Source organism: Vicia villosa, linkage group LG3, assembly GCF_029867415.1.
Source record: "Vicia villosa cultivar HV-30 ecotype Madison, WI linkage group LG3, Vvil1.0, whole genome shotgun sequence".
In the NCBI taxonomy this organism is placed as follows: domain Eukaryota; kingdom Viridiplantae; phylum Streptophyta; class Magnoliopsida; order Fabales; family Fabaceae; genus Vicia; species Vicia villosa.
In genome coordinates, this window is record NC_081182.1 from 175495356 (window position 1) to 175507493 (window position 12138).

A 12138-nucleotide genomic window follows, 5' to 3' on the forward strand; every position below is an offset into this window, starting at 1 on the left:
ATCAGTATTAAGAAAAAAAGAAATAAGGAGAATAGAAGTAAAAAGGAAAATAAAAAGAAGAGAAGGAAAGCTTGAAGAATAAGTTGAATCAACCATCAAACCAAATCCTTTCCATCATCGATCATCTCTAAAAGGAGTAAGGATCTACTCCATTTCTTACCCTCCATTTTTTTTCATTACCATAGTTTTTTGTGTATATTACACGGATTTCTAAGACATGTGATGTGACATATAGTTATTGTTTATTTAACTTTATACACACAAAACTATAGTAATGGAAAAAAAATGAAGTGTAAGAAATGGAATGGATCCTTACTCCTCTAAAAGATGGGTTCTAGTTAGTTTCAAACCAAATTCTTACCGACATATGTTTTGATATGTTTAGAAATGGTAAGGTGGTTAAGGATGGAAAAAATGTGTTTAGAAAAAGAACTTTTTAAGAAAAGCTGCAGTAATAAAGAATACAGTAATAATTATGCAATAAAGAATAATATTTAATGTTTAAAAGTTTAAGATGGTTAGGAAACGAAAAATATTTAATAGAACATTATTTTAACTTTTAATTATATATATATATATATATATATATATATATATATATATATATATATATATATATATATATATATATATATATATATATATATATATATATATATATATATATATATATATATATATATATATATATATATATATTACATCTAAATAGAATAAGAAATAGTGTAAAATTTTAACACTTTTTGTTAAGGTTTGTTAAACAAAAATTGTTCATTTTCTATTTTATAAAATTATAAATGATAATAAAAAAAATTAAAACTTTATCATTTAAGTATAAAAGTTTATAGTGAGTGACATAGTAGTTATGAAATAGGAAAAAATATTAAAAAGTTTATTTAATAAAAAATAATTAATTGAATTTTATTATTTTATTTAAATAAAAGTTTTTAGTGAGTGATGGAGTCGTTTTGGAATAAAAAAATAAAAAAATTTAAAAATTGGTGTTTTAAAGAATAATAAGTTAAGGAAATATCTAAATTTAGTTACAACAAGTATTTTAATTACTTAGAAATCAAAATATTGCTACTAATTTAAAAAAAAATACCACTTTTTGATAGTGAGACAATTTATTGACTCTTCAATTTTTAAAAACTCATAATTTTTTCGTGCTTATAATATTAAAACTTAACATATTAAATTATTGAATTCTAATATTCAAAATTAAATATTATTTTAACTATTTGATTATAAATATTATATACAAATAGAATATAAGAGAGCATAAAATTTTTAACACATTTTTTTAGCTAACTTTTTAAAAAAAAAATTGCTCATTTTTAATTTATAGAATTATAAAATTTAATTTTTTTTTTTGAAAAATCATTTATTATATTAAAGTATATAAGTTTTTAAAATTGATTATTTTTTTATACTAAAGTTTGAGCTTTTAAATAAAAACGATAAAAAAAATAATTAAATTAAAGAAAATGGAATTTAAAAAAGTGAGAAGTAGAGTGATATGTAAAATATTTTTGTATGGAGACACTTTTTTAATTCTAGGATTTTATAATATTACATTTTATCTATTTTTATTATATATAAAATAATAAAGTTAAGGGAAATAATTTTTTACTCCCTCCGTCTCAAAATAAGTGTCATAGTTGACACTTTCACACAGATTAAGAAAATGTAATAAATGAATGAGAGAGAATGACAATTTTACCAAATTATCCTTATTTATTACTGGTGTATTCTTATCAGCATTAATGTAATGTGAGAGAAATAGTAAATGAAGAGTATTAATTAGAGGGTACAATTGGAAGATAAAAAATAAAATTGTATTGTGAACTAAAAGTGACACTTATTTTGGGACAAATAATTTTTACAAATGTAACATTTATTTTGGGACAGAGGGAGTATACTATTTTCCTTAAGCGTATAATTTTAACATTTAGAGGATTAGATAAAATTTAGGTTTTAATAGTTGTGAGATCATATTTTTTTAATTATTTATAAATTTTAACTGATTGATTCTAAAAATATTTAATCCAAATTATTTCTTCATTTTAATGCAATCAAATTCAATTATTTATTTTAATATTTGTGTTCTTTAGTATTGATTTATTGATAAGAAAGAATAACATATGAGATTTAAGAATTTAAATAAAAAATAAAAATATATTGTAAGAAGAGGATTTGTGTAGAATTGACACATCAGCATAAATTTAGTTTTTTTTTTATTTGGTAAAAAAATATATAGTTTGCTTTAGAGTTATATAAAATAATATAGATTTATTAAATGTAAACAAATCTAGATGGAGCATTAACTACAAATTAATTGGTAGACAATACAAAAATAGGAAGAATGAGTTATGTTATTAGAATTCAATTTTTGTTGGGAACAATAATTGGTCAGTACTATGATCTCTCGGCACGAGTTCTGAATTGCTAGGATCATATTCTCCTAAAAACTAGAGTGCGAAAAGACAAAAATTATAAGTTGACGATTGTCTTTGTTAGAATTATATAGTAGGATTCTAGTGTTTCAAGGACCTACAACCTTCTACTTTAGAAAATTGTAAGAAAGAAAAAAAGTCAAGAGAACCTTTTTATGTACAATCTGATATTATTATTCCCTTTAGTCGCGCTTTGGTCAGGTTTCTTCTTAGAGAAATTTTTTTCTTAGTTCCAAGGTGTTAGAGCCTTCTTGGGGATAACTACTTTAAAAGAGTAACATCATAGTTATTAGGGGTGGACATGCGGTCGGTTTGGGTATAACTCGGGCCCAAAATGTGAAACCATCCCAAACCATGGGTTCAGTTGTTAGGCCCAATTTCGACTAATTTGTATCTCGGTTAACTCGGATTCAGTTTTATTGATTTATCGGTTAATACGGATCGGTTTGTTCGGTTACATGATTATGACAAATTTTTAAATAAAATTTTCCTGCATTATAAATATTTTAAAGCTACATAATTCATACTCATAAAAGTTCCTGCACTGTAAATAAAAGTTGCTTTTGCACAGGGATATATTTTCATCAACCTGGCAACAGTCATAACATATCATCTAATATTACATCATAAAGAAAAATTTCTTGCACATGGATATCATTTTCATCAACCTAGCAGCAGTCACAACACAACCCTCTAATATTACATATAATTAAAATCTTTAAATATTTTACAAGCAAACTCAACATATCAAATATCCATAGTGCTTGATATCCATAGTGCTTGTGTCACTAGCATTCAAAGTCTTGCAGTCAAGGTGTCTTTCATAAGTAGTTTGTTGCTAGAAGGTGATCTTGTATGTCAATCTGGCTGCAAAACAGAATGTAAAATTATTCAACAAAACTTTATGACAGCCATTTTTTATAGACATTTTCATATCTAAAAAATACATATTGTATAATAATTAACCTCAACAGCAAAAACGTGGAAATACACAAATAATAGAGTTCTAAGCAATGTAACATGATCTAAAAAATACATATTGTATAGTAATTAACCTCAACAGCAAAAACGTGGAAATACACAAATAATATAGTTCTAAGCAATGTAACAGGATCACCTGGTTCTAAACAATAGTCATTTGATAACCATTCATTCCTAAATCCTAATCTATTAAAACATCCTGCAATTTATAAAGAAAATAATCACAACTAATAATTGTTTTTCTTATTATATTTCTAATCATATGTTACTTTCTGCTCTTTAAACTCAATATCTCTCTCATTCATACTACTTATAAATTAAATAAATCATAATTTATATACAATCAACAAAAGTAAGTACATTTTCAACAATTTGAAATCCATTGATGAATGTTACCTGGTTCTAGATGGTGTGAGGTGAAACACAGCTGAATCCAGAATAAAAGAGCTTGCTTCACTACTTCTTTCTTTCCTTCACAAGTTCAGCAAGTGAAACATATCAAATTGAATCAATAACAACAATTCAGCACCATAATTTGTAAAAAACAGAAGCAAAAAAACAAAAGCAATAATTTAGAGTCACATTGTACCTCGCATAGGCCTTTGATCCAACTGAAAGTCATAGCAACAAACATTAAAAATCTCGCAAACACAGCCATGCACCAATAACTGTTCCACCAACAGAAAGTCATGTTAAGATCACAATAACTTTGTTAAATGTTTTTCACAATCAGAATTTTAATTACAGAACAGGAATTTCGCAGTTATAACAGTTTACAGCAACAATAGTTATAGTTTCAAAAGTGAAAAACAAATCTGAAAAATAGTTTTGGAAATCTGATACCTTGATTCAAACCTTGGTCGAGCTTAATCAACAGCAGAATGGAAAACAGCTAATTCCCAAAATGAGTTTCAAAAAAGTCTTCAAAAAGATGGCTTGTGTGTCGAGTCCCAAAGTGACTCCAAAATGTCCAAAAAAGAATTCACATCTGCAAATAATTTTATAAAATCAAGTTAGTATAGTAAAAACCATGGAAATTTATAAAAAAATGATTATATCTCTGTATCTGAGAGTAAATTAAACAGGCCCAGCCTGCCCAGGAGCAGTTGCTCCAACAGTAAGCGATGCATTAAACTCTACAAGTTATAAAATAAATAATGAGGGTTAATTTCAACAAATAATGTTTAAACTAATGTTAAAAAAGACAGTTTTGATTCATAAATTACCTGAAACAATTGAATCACTTATCTCATATTCTTCAATCATATTTAGGACTTTTATATCATCATTAGAAGGCTTCAACAAATTTTGAGAACAAATAAGGGCCAGAACAAATAAGGGCCTCGACCATTTCAGGACTCAAAGAGCTCCTATACATGTCTAAGATCCTCCCCCCTGTGTTAAAAGCACTTTCTGAAGCAACTCTTGAAACAGGTGTCGCCAACACATCTCTAACCAATGTTGCTAAAATAGGATAACGGGTGCAATTCTCCTTCCACCAATTAAGAATGCTAAAAAATTTCTCATCCTCGCAACAAGGGTCACCTAAATACTTCTCTAGTTCATTTTGATTTTCAAGTGTTTCTTTCTCCTTCAAGTGTTTTTTAAAAGCACCAACCCGTGAAGTACTTTTAGATTGGGAAAACGATTCTCCAATGGAAGTGCTCCCTAATGGATCTTTTAATAGACCAACCCCAACATTCTTATCATGTTCAGATTTATGCCAATTGTACAGTTTAAAGAGACTAGTTTTTACACACTCAACATTTTTCTTAGCTAGATCACTCCCATACATTTCATTAAAAGACCACTCAATATAGCCAAACTTAAACCTAGGGTCAAAAATCACACCAAAGTAAAGAAAATGATTCACTTTTCCCACATCCCCCCAATACTTTGAAGGATAGAAAAACACTTAGAAAGGGGGGGTTTGAATAAGTGTAGTCTAAAAACTTGAACGATAAAAACAATATGCACAGTTATTTTTATCCTGGTTCGTTGTTAACTAAACTACTCCAGTCCACCCCCACGGAGTGATTTACCTCACCTGAGGATTTAATCCACTAATCGCAACAGATTACAATGGTTTTCCACTTAGTCCGCGACTAAGTCTTCTAGAGTATCCTGATCACAACCTGATCACTCTAGGAACAAATGCTTAGACACAAGCTAAGACTTTCTTAGAGTATCCTGACCACCACGTGATCACTCTAATTACAACTGCTTAGACACAAGCTAAGCCTTCCTAGAGTATCCTGATCAACACTTGATCACTCTAGTTACTTACAAATTAATGTAAATAATTCTAAGAGTATTACAAATGCTTCTGAAAAGCTATAATCACAACAGTGATATTTCTCTTAACGTTTAAGCTTAATCTCACTAATATATTACAACAGCAATGTAGTGAGCTTTGATGAAGATGAAGTTTCTGAGCTTTGAATTTGAGTAGCGTTTGAGCAAGTTAATTGTTAGCGAAATCGTCAACCTTGCTTCTCATCAGAACTTCATATTTATAGGCGTTTGAGAAGATGACCGTTGAGCGCATTTAATGCTTTGCGTGTTCCGTACAGCTTTGCATTTAATTTTTCACGCTTTTGTCAACTACCTCGAGCCTTGTACACGCTGTGTCTACTGACGTTGCCTTTAATAGCTTCCAACGTTCCTTTTGTCAGTCAGCGTAGCCTGCCACTTGTACTTTCTTCTGATCTGATGTTTGTGAATATAATATTTGAATATCATCAGAGTCAAACAGCTTGGTGCACAGCATCTTCTTGTCTTCTGACTTTGAAGTGCTTCTGAGCGTGATACCATGAGAACTTCAGTGCTTCTGCTTCTGACCTTAAGTTCTTCTGATGCTTTCATAGACCCGTGTTCTGATTCTGCCTTGACCATCTTCTGATGTCTTGCCAGACCATGTTCTGATGTTGCATGCTGAACCTTCTGAGACAAAGCTTCTGAGCGCTGCTTTGTGCATACTCTTTATATATTTCCTGAAAGGGAAATTGCAATGTATTAGAGTACCACATTATCTCACACAAAATTCATATCCTTGTTATCATCAAAACTAAGAATATTGATCAGAACAAATCTTGTTCTAACAATCTCCCCCTTTTTGATGATGACAAAAACATATATAAATGATATGAATTTGCGATCAGAAAGAGCAGACGGCTAAATACAAATTACACAGCTATAGCATAAGCATGTGAATATGTCTCCCCCTGAGATTAACAATCTCCCCCTGAGATGAATAATCTCCCCCTGAAATAAATACTCGAAGAACTTTAATAATAAAAGACTTCCCTGATTATTTCGGTAGAGACGATCACATAAGCTTCTGTCTTCTGATAATTCATAGCTTCTGACATACTTATCATATTTAGTCTTCATATTTGAAACCATTGGAGCAACAAAAGTATTCATATTCAGAGATGCTTCTTTAAGATCACACAAAATAGAAGACAACTTATGAAAAGCTAATTGCAAACACACTTCTTGTGAAGCTGAAAAAACTTTGGTTGCTTCATAGAAAGTGTTCAAAAAGATCACAAAAGCCCTAGCTTTTTCCCAATCAATGGAAGAAGGTGGACTAGAAAGTTGAAAAAATTCCATGTATCAAGGATCCTCATCCTCTAACTTTTCAAATGCTGCCTCAAACTTTTCCGCAGCATCCAACATCAAGTAAGTGGAATTCCACCTTGTAGAAACATCAAGACAAAGTTTTTTTTACATGTTATTCCAGCAATTTCAATACACTCCTTAAACTTTAAGGCTCTTTGTGGAGAAGACCTCACAATCCTAACAGCATCGCGGATACTTTCAATAGCCAACTCATGGTCTTTTTGTCCATCTCTTACTACCAAGTTTAAGATATGGGCAGCACACCTCATATGCAAAAAATCCCCTTCACCCATTAGAGCATTCTTGTTCTTAAGTCTTTTTTCCAAATAAGATACAGCCACATCATTACTTGTTGCATTGTCAAGAGTAATTGTTAACATTTTCCTAATGCCCCATTCCTTCAAAACCTCCTCGACTTTCTTACCAATGGTCTCACCTTTGTGATTTGGAACTAAAGTGAAACTAATGATTTTTTTTGTAGTTCCATGTGTTGTCAATGAAGTGCGCAGTGGTGGCCATGTAACTAAGGTTTTGAATAGAAGTCCAACAGTCAGTGGTTAGTGCAACCCTAGTACAATCAGATTTAAAAAGGGCTTTAAGTCGTGACTTTTCATCTAGGTAAAGCTGAAAACAATCCCTTGCAACAGTCCTCCTTGAAGGGATTGTCATTTGTGGTTGCAATAGTTTACATATTCTCTTAAAACCCTCACCCTCAACCACTATAAAGGGTTGCTCACCAAGGATGATGAAGTTGTTAAGGGCCTTTCTACTTGCTGCAGCATTGAACCTTTGGCTTGTAGAACCTAAAAAACCACCCTCACCGCTAACAAGGTTTCTTTGTGTAGGGTCTTTCAGTGAAAGGTTAGGGTTTTTATGACATACTTTCGAGTGAGCTAGCATGTTAGATGTTCCATGGGTTTTAGGGTCGCAGCGGTATCTTTTGTGACAGTGTTTACACGCAACTATTGGTTCAAGCTCATCAGGTAAAATGTTAAAGTCGTCCCAAATAGCAGAAGTTTTCATACTTCCACTAGCATTAGATTTCCTTTTTATCCTATTAGGGGGAAGGGGAGGGAGTGCAGCACCAGCAGCTACTGGTTGTGTTGGTCGAGTAAGGGAAACAGGTTGTTCCGTCACTGAAAAATATAGATATATTAAAAACAGCCATACACACAAATTTAAACATACACACAAGTTTAATATTTCTAAACTTTGAAACTTTGAAAAGTATTTAACAAGTATCTCATATTTTTAGAGAGTTATTCCTTACAGCCTTTTACTACCAATTTGCAAAGAGTTATTCCTTAAGTTTGTTCTATGATAAATTGACATTACCGATAAAAATTCTTGCCTTCTTCATGGTAAAATTTTAATCTTAAGTTCATTTCTTAAGATTATTTCTAACGAATGCACAGACTTGATCATTTTTTTTAAGAGTTGAATTCATAGATTCTAACGAATGCATATTTAAGAAACTATTGTCAAATGCACTACAATGAGTGCTTGGTGTTTAAAATACATAAAACAAGAATATATGGAGGTTAAAAAAATGTACATGTAAGAAAATGTTAATCAAATTGTTCAAAAGACTTTTTAATATAGGAAATCAGACATCATTTACAATTAATTTGCTTCCAACTATAGCCATTTGGGTTTGTAGCATTTTAAAATATATGTCCTAATTTTCCTATATAGGGGGATTACACTGTCTATTGAGTTTCATTAAGGATATTATCAGCTATCCTTAGTTACATGCTATATATTACTTAGTAGTTGTATACTAGTTTTTTGAAAAGTACTTAACAAGTATCTCATATTTTAGAGAATTCTTGACAGATTTGTTGCTTCAAAGCACACATTCATTTACAAATTTTAAAAGTTCTTGATAAGTATTTAATAAGTATCTCACCTTTAAAACAACAACAACTGCCATGTATAAATTTTAAAAGACACATTCATTTAACACTTTCAAAAAACACAACATCTATATATCACATTAAAAACACACATGAATACCTTGAGTTACTTCTTGCAAGCTAGGATTTCCAACTCCTTGCAAGCTTCCATCTACAACTCCAACTCCAACTCCATGAAAGCTTCCATCTCCAACTCCATGCTCCATCTATCAATATAAAAAAGAAATTATAATTAGCAAACTAGTTCTAAGAGGCAATAGAGAAATAGAGAACTCGCGACTTTTACTAAAAAGGAAGAAGAAACATAACCTGAATGTTTATGGTTTAGTTTATTCACCTCAATCTTATGTCTTCACAGGACAAACCTGATAACGAGGAAAATTAAAACAATAACTAAAACAATTAAAAAAACCTAAGATTAATCATTAACCAAAAAATATGTCAAATGAAATCAGAAAACCTAAGATTCATCATTACGAGAAGAACTTGATGATGTTATGTCTTCACAGATCCAACCTAATAGAAGAGGAAAATTTAAACAATAAGTAAATTAAAAAAACCATAACACTAATTATTAACCATAAGAACTTGATGATGGTGAAAACATATATTACCAAAAGACTTGATGGTGAGGCTCGGAGAGAGGAGGAGAACGGTGCAAGAGAGAATAGAGTGAGGTGAGTTAGGTTAGGGTTAATCTTAGTTTTATAAGAATTTGAGTGGGCTTTTATTGAATGGGGTTTAGTTATTGGGCCTATACAAATACTGATAGTTGATGCCAATGAAATGACGAAGTTCGGTCGGTAATGGATATTTGTGGGTTGGTTTTCATAAACCGAACCGATCCAATGGTATCCAACAATAACCTAACTTGCGACCCAGTTGACCCGAAAACCCGACGGTAACCAAACCGCCCTCTTTCGGTTACAATGGGCTGGGTGGTTTGGGCCGGGTTTCTTTATTTTGTCCAGCCCTAATAGTTATGATGTAACAGGGGTGACACCAACATCATTTGATACTCATATTTGACGATCCTTAATCCTTCAGTCGATAAGGCTTCTATAGTACTTCATATTTAGTTAGACCAAAGTTGTTTGGCCTTTGGCCCGGACCAGACTATTATCTCAAATACAATAATATAAAACAATTAGTGAAATATATCTCCGCCTACATAGAGAGAAAGGCTAGATATCATCTAGTTTGAACCACCGCCGACAAAATAGAGGCCTTTAAGAGTAGTACCAAAAGCACCCCACCCCCAAAATAAAGTCAAAACCACTTAAATCACTAATGGTCCAAACAAAGGATAATGTTTCTTTTCAAGTAGAGAAACTACAAGAGTTGACAACAAACCTACAAAAATATCATTTCCAAACCATAGAAATACTATTTTCTTTTATATACTCCCTCCGGCCTTATTTATAAGCAAAGATTCCTTTTTTAGGTTCATTGAGTAATGAATGTATCTGGTCTGCATAGTAGACCAGGTACATTCATTACTCAATGAATCTAAAAAAGGATTCTTTGCTTATAAATAAGGTCGGAGTAGTACTTCACATTTGTTGATGATCCTAAAAAAATCCCATTCTAAAAAGTTCAAATCTGTCAGACAACAAAATGTCAAATCATATCAAGGTCACCCTTTACTCTCATCCTACCACACAATGAGATAAAATACTCTAAAGGAGACCTAGGGTTACTAGGAAAGACCACTTATCACCTCAACAACATATATATCTTATATCACACATATGAAATCATCTCTCAACTAATGAAAAGATGGGAAACCATTCTATCAACTCATCACTCACATGATAGAAAATCCTATCTGGATCAAGAATAACCTTACAATTAAACAAACTCTCTATAATATAAATCTTATCCTATAGGAGTTGTCAAGAAAAAATCCACTTTTAATGGGGCTCGACTAGCCCTGATAAGAGATAATTAACTCATACTGAAAAGAGAAAATTAAAACTACCAAAAACACATCATCCCAAGTATGACATCACCATCATCTATAATCTATTCTCTAAGTAATCTTTATTGAAATTCTGGCGTAACAAATTCAAATGTCAAGACATGTGATCTGTCAAGAACAATCAGCAAAGAATATACACAGAATTATACAAAACTGAAAGATAAAAGACACCAGAAATTACTAACCCAGTTCAGTGAAATCACACCTACTCAAGGGGCATACCAAGCCAGAAATGAAGTCCACTATCAGCAGTATTAATTCGGAGTTAAACTAGTCCCAAGAAACCCCTCACTTAATCCCTACCCAATGGCCCTTCTACCTAGGTCCTCCCTATATATGGAATATCCCCATCCCAATTCCAATCATTGCAATGATGTTATACAGTTCTCCAGTCCCAGGAGCTGTAGCAATGGCCTAATATCCATCTCCTTCTAGTCCCAAATATCTAAAGGTTCGAAAGACATACATCCATGATAATCCCTAGCCAAGAACCTTGACTATGACCACAAACCTGGAGTTACTTCAAAGCTTCCTCCAAGAACAATACTCCTCTTGCCTACAGCCTTCGAGGATCACATAGGTTACCTTCCCACAGGCCGGGAGGTTTACCTTGACAACCCTAATGACTACATCTTTTATGCTTTGTGGTTGTCTTTTTTTTTTTCTAGGTTTCAAAGTCTTTTATTTATAACCTATACCCAACTGGATTTGGGCCTTCAATCCCATTACATTTGTTGTTCCAATATAGTAGTAACTTATGCTACAATCAAGATCTTCAATTTGTAAGTTTCCAAGAATATCTCTATAATTAGAAACTATATAATCTTCAATATTCTGATTTGATTTGCTTGAGTGATTCTTCAAATCTTCATATTGATTCTTCAGACCTGTCATATAATATATCACACCTTTATTTGATTTGCACAATATCCCTAAATATTTTGCAATCTTCTGTTGTAATTAAATCACATAGATTTAATTCTTCACTTTAGCTAGGCATGATGTCGTAACATCCCATGTGTCATGTTATTCCAGATGTTGAATTTCTCCAACATAACATGTTCTATCATTCCAGTGGGATTCTTTGTTGTACCTGTTGTTCTTATATATTTATGCATACAAGTTCTTTTATTTGTTTTACAAAAATTAGGCCAACTCTAAAACCAGAGAACTAACAATC